We start from the raw sequence: 11,380 nt of genomic DNA on the forward strand, positions 1-11,380 counted from the left end.
AGGTATTTTCCATTTCTTTGAAAAACAAACAGGCCCTTACTCCATTTAAACTGCATTTTAAGCATACATTTGACTCCATCAATTTCTCCTGCCTATAGGCACCGCCGACTATTTCTAATGCCTTAGAAAAAATATTATTGTTTTTATTCGACGACCACATTCTCTAAGATACGGGGAAGACAATTTTAAATGGATTTTTTATTTTTTATTTTTAGAATAACATTTTTTTAGATGGAAGTTATTTTTGGTTTTGGATAAAGATAAATCTTCCGGGTAGTTGTTGGGGTTGAAGTCATTGTTAGAATGAATTTGAGGTATAGAAGAATGGTCATATGGAAAACAATGAAAGAGATAAAATTTATTTGAGGTAAAAGAAGAATGGTCATATGGAAAACAATGAAAGGGATAAATTTTGAATTTTGTAATATATTGTCATGGTTGAAGTGGTCATGTGTTAAGAGTTTAGGTCCTTATGTGTTAAGGATTTAGGTTTGGGTTCTTATGTGTTGAGAGTCTTGATTGTTCTGTGTTTAGGGTCTCAAGTTATCATGTGTTAAGAGTCTAGGTCATGATTGTGATCATGTGTGTAGGTTGTCATGTGTTAAGGAATAGGTTGACACATAATAACCTAGACTTTTAGCATAGGACAATCTCGGCCTTTAACACATGACAACCTCAAAACCTTGACAGTTTTTTACTCTTAACACATGATAACGTAGACCCAGACTTTTATCACTACCAGAAAAGGGACAAAAGCTACGAATAAAATCCGTAACGAAAATATAATACTACGGTTTTAATCCGTAGGAAATCCGTAGCAATTACTACTGTAGCAATACCCAAGATATGACCACGAATGTAATCCGTAGCTACTCTATCCGTACCAAGATCACATACAACTACGGATTATATTTGTAGCTTCACAAGAGCCGTAGCAAATACAAGGCTAGTAGCAGCTGCGGTTTCCAGATAGTTACTACGGTTAATATCCGTAGCTATTTAATTTTGATAAGAATGTTAATAACAATGGTGTCTCTTACCAGTACATTCCCTGGTAAAAATTATAATATGGTCCCGTAACTGAATTTTAAATCTGTATATCTGAATTTTAAAAATAGATAAATAAATAAAAATTGTGAGAAATGGGAGCTTAAACCAATCTAAAAGGACTTAACTTACATTTCTAAAAAGAAAAATGATATAGTTTCTTCTTCATCTTCTCCTCATATTCATCGTCATCGGGCGCCGCATAATCATCCTGCCATAAAATTCATGAGCGTAGACTTAGATTACCACTAAGGATATAGTTTCTTTCATCAAATTCATGAGTGCCATAGAAAGAAACTATATCATTTCTAAAAAGAAAAACAATATAGACTTGGATTACCACTAAGGATATAGTTTCTGGTTAAGCATGTAACTATGAAGATGCAAAGCATTAAACAAACTGAATGGCATGAATATCAGGCAATACACCTTGCAAACATATAATTCATCGTCTAAAACAGCACAAAATGCAAAGCCAATGAAAAGCAATTTCCATTTCTGCATGGATTATGTATCCAAACACACCTCAAAGGTTAGAGAAAATATTTAGATGCTCGCCCTCCAATCCAATCTGCAAATGACAGGAAGAGACACCTTCAAGAATCAGATGCTTGGTACTAGTAAATATTTGCGTGCAAGAGATGATATTAGAGTGCAGCAGGAGGGGGAATATTGGTGTTTCCAGGTTCAAATTATTTTCTTTCATTTTTTCCTTTTTATAAAATTTTTTTTTGTTCAACTTGATGATTTCCAAGTCAAAGAAGAATTAGTTGTCCAAGACAGCATTATGATCCAATAGGTCTGATTATGTATGCATCAATATTCTCATAATTCTTCCAAAACCCTTGTAGTGAATGCTCAATAGAATCAGTTAATTTTGATGATTCCCAGAAACAGAAGGAATTGAAGTGTTAATATCACAACTGCTGGACAGTACTTAATGCTAAATTCCCATGAAATGCCATCATATTGGAAATCTAGAAATCAAAAGAATGGCAGATGAGTAAAATAACATTTATCATAATACCTATAGTTGAAGTTCTTCACAACAAAATATAATGGTGGTCCTAGTCTGAGATGCTCTGAAACATTATCGAAATAACCCTGCATGAAATGTACATCAGATGGTTCCACAAAGCAGCCTTGCAGATTCAAAGAAGACATGAAAGAGCATATGTACACCACAAAACTGAATGGAATTGGTGCATCAGAGAAATTTGAAACACCACCTGAAGATACGAATCTCACGGAAGAACAACCTTTTGTTCCAATCCAGGTTGAATCCTCGTAGATAATGCCTTAAACATTCAAAAGAAAGAGTACAATTTTATAAGACCATAGTACAACTAATTAAAAAGCATCTATTTTCCAATTGGAAACTGATTCTAAAAGGAAATGAAATGAAGATTTGTTATATTGGTCATTGATTCACTCAGTTTTATTTCAAGATTTGTTTACAAAATGAAATAGTACCAGGACTAGCTAATTTTGATACATTTTCTCCATCCTGTTTCTCTCCATATAAGAGGAAAAAAGGAGTAAGTGGAAATAATCCTTCAGCATATCACATGCTACCAGAGTGTGAAGTCATCAAACTCTTGCTCAGCCAAGATCCACCAGTCTCAAGAATAGGTCTATTTGGCTCATTGACTTCTAGTTAATCGAAGTTTATCAGCCATTCTTGCCAAGATCAAGATTATTTGAGGCCATTGTGTTTTTTTAATCATCAGCCACTGATCTGAGACAGCAAGATACTTCATGACTTTTGCTCATTAATTGAGCTATTAGAACATGCATAGACTAACAAAATCTAAGACCAATGGTAGGTGGAAAGCATCGCAGCCCATATGAATTTTGTTCTGTTACCACCTTCTAACAAGATTCACCAACTTTTTGAAAAAGAAAAAAGAAAATTGCCAACTATTAGCGAATTTTATAGAAAAAGAAATCTTCCCAAATAATTCATGAATTCTTCATAACATAAGAGTATCTAAAATTAATAAGCAAATTAACAAAAAATTCATTAAATGTTCAATTATCTAATGAGTGTTTGAAAACCTCAATAAACGTATATTCTACCTCTCTTTTTCAGAGGAAAACAATTCCATTTTTTAACAAATTCTTCCCAAAAATTTCCCAAGTTTCTTGCAAACCACAGTTTATTGCCTTGGCAAATTATTCCCGAGTCCGTACTTTGTAAGATTGCTACCAATCACACACCACATGAGCACCAAAAAACTCCTATAGAATTTTGTGAAGACTAAAGTATGAAAAATATGTAGGGAAGTTACAGATCTTCAATAATAAGCATAACAAAATAAGCAAGTGCAATGTATGCTCATATTTGTAGCTGAAAACAAAATGTGGTAAATACATTTCTATTGACCACTTTTGTGCTTCAATGAGCCAAAAAATGTGCCATTCAACAACAGAAAATCCATTAACTAAACATGCAATCTCAAACAACAAGACAAATACGGCACAAAAACATAACAAAAATATCCATAGATCCAGGGTTGCTCACTATGCTTGCAAGTGCAAAAGCAACAAAGGAAGAACCTTCAAAAAATATCCATAGATCCAGGGTTGGTTACTAAGGAAGAACCTTCAAAAATCTGCCTAGGTTCACAAGAATCACCATATCATTGAGTAAAAAAATATTACAATGAAGATGGGAAGTTAGGGACTCAAATTAATGTTTGATACTGACTGCTTACTCCGCTTAAGCCAAAATCTTACAAGACATTTTGGTCAGACCTATTTCTGGATAATTTTAATGTGGTGTGTAGTTAGTAGATGCAAAGTAACAATATCTATACAACTAGTCTTAGTAATCATTCCATCTAGTTGAGAATCTGTGAGATGTACAACTGTTCACTTTGTCACGGCAACTAAGAAGCAAGATATGTCATAGTCCAAAATGCTCAGAAGACACAACTGGCTTATCTGCCTTGGTCCATTGACTAACAAAAGAATGACAAAAATGTATGGATACTTCTGAGTTTGTTGAATTGATTAAATAAGTTTTGAAGTTGGATTCTTTGGGGGCATCACAGACAGATGGAGAGAAACCCTGTAGAGCTATGTAGGAAGAGATTGCTTGTATTGGTTCTAAGAATCAAAGATATACAATTTGGAAGATCATGTTGAATTTCATCTAAAAAGGGGGAAAAAATCTACGGCAGAAATTCTAGAAGATACTAACATAGAACTTGGAAATTTGTTTGGAAATTTAACATATGGACAACAACTTTCAGTTCCGCTCTCCATTGAGCACCAAAAATGACAGAACAGCAAATAGAGAATTGTAGCAATACCCACAAAAAGGATGTTAATCAGTTGACAGTCCTTTTTTAAGTCTTGGGTAAATCAATGTGAAGCTTTAAGGATTCTCTTTACTTCCATAAATTGCAGTTTTCTATTTTACTGTTGATTTTTGGATTGAGACCGACTCTTTGCAAGTAAATAACTTTGCAGGACGGCCCTAATTATGATGCATGCTCATGGAGATAATTAAACAGCGGAAATAAAAGGAATAAATGATATAAAATTCTAACACTAATCATCATAACTGAGAAAATCATAAAGGAAACATGCTATGGAGCGGGCCATCACTACAACCATGGAGTATGGAATTCAATTACTACTTAGGTTGGATCCGGCGAGGGATGAGACCTCCCGATCTTGCATGGTCACACCCAATCGATCAATGAAGATCACTAGTCCGAAGAACCAAGAAGTTTCTCGGATTAGGGATTTGAGAATTTGGGGATTTAGGGTTTAGATCGGTTCTCAAGATTTTGATCGAAGAGGAATTAGCCAAAACAAAAAAATAGAAGAAAGAAAGTTATTACCTTGAGGAAGTTGGAGGGACCGAAGAAGAAATTAGAAGAAGATCAAGGGAAGAGAAGAAGCACCATTAGAGAGAAGAGAGGAAGGAGGCAACCAAAGGGTTTGCTTTTCATTAATCAATAGTTGAAATTCGTGTTTAGGGCTTTACCCCACTTAAATAAACAAATAAAGACATAAAATTACTAAAATACCCCTAGGATAAGCAAATAAAGATATAAGATTACTAAAAGACCCCTAACTAAGTCAAAAAATGCGCAAATAACATAAGTATGAGAAAGTTTGGGTGCTCGGTCTTATTTCTCCAATCTTCCTTCACATGTGTCTTCCCTAAGTGGGGTCTTCTATATGTCCAATCACACGTGAAAGGTCTTCAGCTCCTCAATATTCGCCTATCCATAAGGACAACACTTGTGGTTGGCGCTTTCTTCTTTGGTACACCTTAAATGCACCTGTGTCCGCATCAATTCCCCTCGGGTGAGAAAAACTCGACTCTGACGAGTTGAAACTTTTGTAGCGCTCGAGTAGATCTGGATTAATACCTTGTAATGCGTCGCCCGACAGCCACGTAGATTCAGACGATGGTTTGTTTTTTCACCTGACAAGATACCTTTGGAAACCCCCATCTCTCGTGGATACTATCTCGTCATCCAAGATTTCCTCAATTGCTTCTTTATGGGTAATGGTTGGAGGAGGTGGTGGAAGGGGTTGGGTAGCAAACTCAGAAAAATGACATGAAAGGGACGATGTATCAACAATGGGAGTATGGGCACGGACTAGATCTTCCACATTAAAAGTTGGATTAATGCTCATTTCAGGTGGAAGGTCAACCCGATACGCGTTGGACCCAACCTTTTGTAATATCTTGAATGGTCCAGCACTACGCGCTTGTAATTTCTTTGCAGATCCTTGAGAGAATCGCTCTAGCCTTATTCGCACCATTACATAGTCTCCTTCTTGAAATTCTTGCACTTTACGATGAGAATCAGCTGAAACTTTATAATCTTATTGCTCTTATTTAACCGCTGTCTAATATGTGTATGCAAATCATGAATATGGAGTGCGAATGCATCGGTTGACTCAGAAGACCTTTGGGTAACAGACATAGGTAAGAGATCTATGGGCATTCTAGGTTTATAACCACTTACAATTTCAAAAGGACTCAACCCTGTAGATCTATTAACTGACCCATTATAAGCAAGTTCAGCAGTTGGTAAAATTAGGTCCCAAGTCTTAACATGTTCACCCACTAGACAACGTAGAAGATTTCCAAGGCTACGGTTTACCACTTCATTTTGTTCATCTTTTTGTGGGTGTTAAGCAGTTGAAAATTGCAAACGAGTTCCCATAATGTGCCACGGTGTCTTCCAAAAATAGCTAGTAAATCGAACATCACGATCAGACACTATGGTTTTAGGTAACCCATGGAGACGCACCACACCATCAAAAAAGATACGAGCAACATGAGACGCATCTGACGTCTTCGAACATGGGAGGAAATGTGCCATTTTAGAAAAACGGTCCACAATGACAAAAACGGAATCGTGCTTTTTTATAGTCTTGGGAAGCCCGAGCACGAAGTTCATACTAATGTCCTGCCACGGAGCATGTGGCATTGGCAATGGCGTGTACAACCCAGTATTTTGCTTTCTTTGCTTTGCCAGCTGACATGTTCGACACTGCCCTAAAACTTTGGCTACGTCTCGCTTGAGGCTTGGCCAATAGAAACGATCTTCCACGAGGGCAATGGTCTTATCACGACCAAAATGGCCAGCTATCCCTCCTGAATGAAGCTCCCAGATGAGGAATTCACGAAGGGACATACGGGGAATACAAAGTCTGTCTCCCTTGAAAAGAAAGCCATCTTTAAGAACATATCCACCCATAATATGCTGGTCACTAGAGAGCGACGTGTAAGTACCCCCAAAATCAGGACATATGGGGTATTCATCTTTCAGTTGCTCAAATCCGACTACCTCTACACTCAAAGAGTTGAGCAACGCCACTCTCCTACTAAGGGCATCCGCTGGTTTGTTTTCAACCCCGGCCTTGTGTTTCAAAACAAACGAATATTCAACTCTGAAAATTTTCCAGATTAGAAACTTTCTAAAATTGAAAAGTTTCGAAAATTGAAAACTTTCTAAACTTGAAACTTTCCCAAGTTAAACCTAAAAATCAAAACCCTAATTTGGTAACTCGATCTAGACAAAAACCATGCAAGCCTAGGCTTTGATACCAAATTTGACGCAAGACGGCCCTAATTATGATGCATGCTCATGGACATAATTAAGCAATGGAAATAAAAGGAATAAATGATCTAAAATTCTAACAATAATCATCATAACCGAGAAAATCATAAAGGAAACATGCAATGGAGTGGGCCATCACTACAACCATGGAGTATGGAATTCAATTACTACTTAGGTTGGATCCGGCGAAGGATGAGACCTCCCGATCTTGCATGGTCACACCCAATCGATCAATGAAGATCACTAGTCCGAAGAACCAAGAAGTTTCTCGGATTAGGGATTTGAGAATTTGGGGATTTAGGGTTTAGATCGGTTCTCAAGATTTTGATCGAAGAGGAATTAGCCAAAACAAAAAAATAGAAGATAGAAAGTTATTACCTTGAGGAAGTTGGAGGGGCACAAGAAGAAATTAGAAGAAGAAGATCAAGGGGAGAGAAGAAGCACCATTAGAGAGAAGAGAAGAAGGAGGCAACCAAAGGGTTTGCTTTTCATTCATCAATAGTTGAAATTCGTGTTTAGGGCTTTACCCCACTTAAATAAGCACATAAAGACATAAAATTACTAAAATACCCCTAGGATAAGCAAATAAAGATATAAGATTACTAAAAGACCGCTAACTAAGTCAAAAAACGTGCAAATAACATAAGTATGGGAAAGTTTGGGCGCTCGGTCCTCTTTCTCCAATCTTTCTTCACATGTGTCTTCCCTAAGTGGGGTCTTCTATATGTCCAATCACATGTGAAAGGTCTTCAACTCCTCAATATTCGTCTATCCACAAGGACGGCACTTGTGGTTGGCGCTTTCTTCGTTGGTACACCTTGAATGCACCGGTGTCCGCATAATAACAGTGCTAACCATCAAGCTATATATAATTACAATTGGAAATTTTTGGTGTCACACATGTCTTTGAAAAAAAGAATGGCATTAGCAATCTATTTCTTCCAATGGGAGAAAGAAATGCACAAGATAGCACTCCCACAAAAGTTGCTCAGAGAACTCTCCATGTGTGTGTGCATGTGTGAATCTTCATTGAAGGAGTAGAGATTTTACCACGGGAATTTCAAAGTGAACTCGTCCATCCTCTCCATCACAAGAGCAAACACTCTGCTCCTGAAAACCAAACAAACCATTGCAAGCAGAGAGTTCATTCTAATTTAACCAAACAAAATGATGGAAACTGTACAAAATTTAACCAAAGTAGCCAGAGTAGACACCTTAACGGTGGAAAATCCACCTCTGGTATTTCAAATCTAATTTCTTTCAGCCTTCTTTCATTCTTTTCTCCATCAGAGAGTTCATTTTCCTTCTGCAATGAAGGTTAACTAGAGATGGTTAAAAGAAAAACTGGGAAAAGGGAAAAAACAACCAATGTTCCATTGACAAATTCAATGTCCCGCTAGACTTCCAGATCTAAAAACAACTCAATCTGTGGATTAGAAGTTTATTTTTGTGGATTATCTCCGAAGAATGCTTATTGACGATTCTGGCAAAGGTATGGTATGGAGCTTGGCAGGCCAACATTCATGTTCTGGCAAAGGCTTTAGACTTTAACTATGGAGAACAAATAGACTCTTGAAATTTTTTGTGATTTTTATACATATATACATATCCGGAACACAAGTGGGCCACCCCATCTGAAGCACTGTGAAATCATGCCTAAAATATCTAAAATTAGTTGTTGCGGCCCACCTGAGTTTTGGCTACAGCTGAAACTTCATTCGACCCCTCATCCAAGTGGGACGCACACAATGGATGGCCTGTCAAGCTCCATACCATACCTAACATGAATGTTGGCCTGCCAAGCTCCATACCCTACTCAAATATCTCCACCATTCACATGCAATATGCAAACGGCAAGATGTCATCCCCAAGTTGAAAGCTGAGGTCAGCTAGTGTCCTGAACTTATCTTTGTTGTCTCTATTCCCTTGTTTTTGTTTTTTTTTCCATCAAGATGTAGTTGAAAGATGTGTATTTTGTTCTTGAAGCATGGACAGTTGGCGCAGAGGATAGAGACATTTCTTAAAGTGGTCACTTCGATACCTGGGATTGACAATCACGACGTGAACGCGGGAATTCATGTTACCTTTCTTCCATAACCAAGTTGCATGAGTCAGCCTGCATTTATTACTTGATACTTGATAGGCATGCATTTATGTACTCGTAGGATTAATTGGCATTAGAGGTTCTCTGAGGCATACTGTTGGAGTTTGGCAACTAGCCATCTAACTTAGATGATCGCACTGTCCGTTTCTTATAATGCATCATCTTTTGGAGCAGTCAAATATATTTTTGTTAAATATTAGCAAGATATATTACCTCATGTTCCAGCAGATATTTCCAAAATCTCTTCACCAAACCAAATTGTGGCGGATGTGAATTGAGCAACGTTTGCTTCTGTAAAAATGGCATATGCTAGTTCGTCGAAAACTAATGAGTTGCACAGGTATATTTTTCTTAAATATTAGCAAGATATATTACCTCATGTTCCAGCAGATGTTTCCAAAATCTCTTCACCAAACCAAATTGTGGCAGATGTGAATTGAGCAACTTTTGCTTCTGTGAAAACGGCATATGCTAGTTAGTCAAAAACTAATGAGTTGGCAGGCATTTGGAATAGCTAAGCAGCCGGTGAACATTGATTAAGGGCAGTATGGTAAACCTTCTTACATAGATTGGAAGTTTGTGAAGATGATAAAAGGTGTGGTGAAGTATGTGAAAATCATACAGAAGTGATCCCAAACAGATAGTGGTTTTTAAACAAAAACTAAATAAGCCTACAAGTTCTAATGAGTTATTTTTATCTCTCACATGCCATGACTGCAAGGGATTTACATACTCTAGCAAACATCTGAAGCATCTGGTACATACAGTGATACAGAAAAACAAGAGATTATGATAACTCATTGACTAAGACTAATAGCGTGTAGGCGCATCCATATGTTAAGGAAAAAATAAATGTTATAGCTAAAGATGAGCAAAACATGTGAACCCTGAAAATAGATAACAGTTTAGGCATCAGTCAACTGCTGCATTATTTCATTCATTCATTCTTCCTTTCTTTGCATATGAAAGTGAAGGATTCTAGGCTGCCGGAAATAAGATCTTCAGCTACGTTTGAGGATAGGGATGCCTTCGACCAAAAGAGGAAACCATTGGCTAGAAAACAGAGAGCAATGAGTCACAACCCTGTCCTACCAAGATCTGACTTCCTATCAATTGCATCACTTGGAATGAGATATGGTCCTGTGGATCTGACACATGCATTCATTGCTTGTACCGAGCTTTTACAGAATAATAATTTTTTTTAAAGCATTTAATCTCAGATTCAAGTCGCAGTAACAAGGAAATCAACCAAACCCTAGAAATGTAAGGGAGAGGGAACCTTTGAAGAGGAAGAAGCCTCGGTGAGGGCGCGGGAGAGTCGGTGCTGTTGGAGGGAGAGTGAGGGCGCGGGAGCTCGACAGAGGGAGAGGGAGAGGGAGAGTGAGAGAGCCGACGGTGGGAACGGAGAGAGAGAGAGAGAGAGAGAGAGAGAGAGGGAGATGAGAAAACGGGATAGGGAACGGGGAGAGAGAGAGAGAGAGAGAGAGAGAGACAGACAGGGAGAAACGGGGGACATTTGTGCGCGGCTCTGTTTCGAGCGCGCACCCAATTTTGGGCGGAGGGACTCATAGACGGTCCTCTCGAGGGCTCAGTGAGGCCCATTATGATGTATTTGCTTTATCTATTCCGTTCATTAATTTTATTAAATTATTTTAATACTTATTTCTAAACCTAAAGTAGATTGAAGGACCAATTGAACCACACCATAGAAAGCACATGTGATTTAAACTCCATATTTCCTACCGTGTGGTCCACTTTAACCTTTGATCTAGCTTATTTTTGATTTTATGCCTATAATAATATTTAAAAATATATGAACGGCTTAGATAGAACATATGTATTTTTTGACCTTATAGAGCCCCTTATGCCACCGTTAATTATTAATGGTGTGTATCTTTTTAGCTACGGATTAAAACTGTAATAAATCCCACTACGGTTTTAGTCTGTGATAAAAAAATACTACTATAGTCTGCATCCTTTACCCCTTTTTGATGACGTTGTCCGGGAGGCCTACTATCAAATATGTGGTCAAAATTGTCATATTTTAAGGGCCCATGCTGTCATGTGTCAAGGGTCGTGGGGCCCGCATGGGGATATGTATCAAATTTTTTCTATTCATTGGATTTAAAAT

At 37.6% G+C, this 11,380-nt stretch overlaps 2 long non-coding RNA genes across 2 annotated transcripts; one reads left to right on the top strand and one right to left on the bottom strand.

Annotated features, from left to right (window-relative positions):
* Nucleotides 1-1,178: 1,178 nt before the first annotated feature.
* LOC131233563 (uncharacterized) lies at nucleotides 1,179-9,587 on the bottom strand. The gene is made up of 4 exons (XR_009165278.1): nucleotides 9,463-9,587; nucleotides 2,277-2,345; nucleotides 1,573-1,618; nucleotides 1,179-1,258 (listed from the first exon to the last, which is right to left on the bottom strand). It is a non-coding gene; the product is annotated as an uncharacterized LOC131233563 (long non-coding RNA).
* On the top strand, nucleotides 9,456-9,898 carry LOC131233565 (uncharacterized). The gene is made up of 2 exons (XR_009165280.1): nucleotides 9,456-9,589; nucleotides 9,751-9,898. It is a non-coding gene; the product is annotated as an uncharacterized LOC131233565 (long non-coding RNA).
* The last annotated feature ends 1,482 nt before the right edge of the window (nucleotides 9,899-11,380 follow it).

The sequence above is a fragment of the Magnolia sinica genome, chromosome 18 (genome assembly GCF_029962835.1).
Source record: "Magnolia sinica isolate HGM2019 chromosome 18, MsV1, whole genome shotgun sequence".
Taxonomy (NCBI): domain Eukaryota; kingdom Viridiplantae; phylum Streptophyta; class Magnoliopsida; order Magnoliales; family Magnoliaceae; genus Magnolia; species Magnolia sinica.